This window comes from Triticum dicoccoides, chromosome 5A (genome assembly GCF_002162155.2).
Source record: "Triticum dicoccoides isolate Atlit2015 ecotype Zavitan chromosome 5A, WEW_v2.0, whole genome shotgun sequence".
Taxonomy (NCBI): domain Eukaryota; kingdom Viridiplantae; phylum Streptophyta; class Magnoliopsida; order Poales; family Poaceae; genus Triticum; species Triticum dicoccoides.
The window spans coordinates 547,101,460-547,103,000 of record NC_041388.1 but is presented as its reverse complement, the minus strand read 5'-3'; the positions used below and the strand labels follow the sequence as shown (position 1 = coordinate 547,103,000).

Genomic DNA, 1,541 nt, shown 5'->3' with positions numbered 1-1,541 from the left:
AATGATGGTACTACTACAATGGAGTACTACTAGTATGATTCTGGCCATCTGACATGGAATGTATTGCTGCATGTCAACCGCGTGCGGGATGGAGAGCGTGTAGCAAAAGCTTCTCCTAGTCCTACGAGCCACCATGCTCATGGGCGAGGGAGAGGGCATTGTAATCAAACTGCTCCTCAATGTAGTGCACTCGATATATTTACATAATCTGGGTTTACCGATGCATTAATTAGAATGCATGCATGCATTCCGTGACTTTCCTTTTGATACTTGCATGTGTTGAGTTAATGCACCTTGAAGTAGTATGAATATGTGCTGCTAAAACTTTCTAATGCCCCGACCCTAAAGCGAGAGATGGTGGTACACGAGGAGGGCCAAATCGTACCGACAGAACAGGACCCGATGATGGAAATCTCTATGGTCACTATGGACCTCACCTTGCTCCAGTGCCCCTTGTGCCTACGCCCCTTGAAGCCTCCAATATATGAGGTTCGAACACACCTCGTCCATTTGGCTGATCGAGCAACATGCAGGTTGTTCGATTGATTTATGCAGTGCAAGGGAGGGTACCTAGCTTGCGCGGACTACCGTGGGAGCGCCCCGGGAACCAGCGGCAGTGCCAGAAGTGCGAGTGCGGCGGCATCTTCGACGTGCGAAACATGGCGATGGATGCCGTCCTCTCCTCGGCGAGGGTGGAGTGCCCGCATGAAGGCTGCGGGCTCTACGTCACTTACAACAAGCTCGCCGATCACCAGAGCGTGTGTCCGCTCGCGCCCTGCAAATGCCCCATGCCCGTCTGCAGCTACGAAGGCCTGCCACCAGTGCTCACCCACCACATCAGCACCGTGCATCCCATAACCGTGCATAGGGTCCAATACGACAAGGTGATCCAGCTACTAGTGCCAGTATCGGAGCTGCGGCTCTTGCGGTTCGCGGAGGAGGACGGCCGCGTGTTTTTCTTGGTCGACGGCGCGCTTGATGTTGGCGTGCCTATCGCCATGTTGGTCGTCTGCGTCAGAGTGGGGGCGTCCCAACGCTGCAGTACGCGGTCAAGCTATGGGCGAACGTCCCGCTGGGGGAGGCCAAAGGCAGGACCGACCCCGTGAAGGTGGGAATCAAGGTGACAAGCAGCAAGGATCCCATCGCTGTCACCGAAGAGGAGCTAACTTTCTTCACAGTTCCGCCCAAGCTGCGGGCCGGGGATGGGTTGTCGAGGACGGTGTCCCTCCACATTCAGATTGACAAGCTCACCTCCTAAATGATTCTACAGTGCCTTCTGTTTATCTTAGTAATATTCTAATATAGGGGTTAGCTTGGTTTACTTTAGCTTAATAGTGAAGGACATATGCCCTAGAGGCAATAATAAAGTTGTTACTTTATATTTCCTTATTCACGATAAATGTTTATTATTCATGCTAGAAATGTATTGATCGGAAACCTAAATACATGTGTGAATACATAGACAAACACTGTCTCCCTAGTGAGCCTCTACTTGACTAGCTCGTTGATCAAAGATGTTTAAGGTTTCCTAACCATGGAAA

The 1,541-nt window shown here is 51.2% G+C and overlaps 1 pseudogene; it reads left to right on the top strand.

Annotated features, from left to right (window-relative positions):
- The first annotated feature begins 527 nt into the window (after nt 1–527).
- On the top strand, nt 528–1,246 carry LOC119299948 (annotated as a pseudogene).
- The last annotated feature ends 295 nt before the right edge of the window (nt 1,247–1,541 follow it).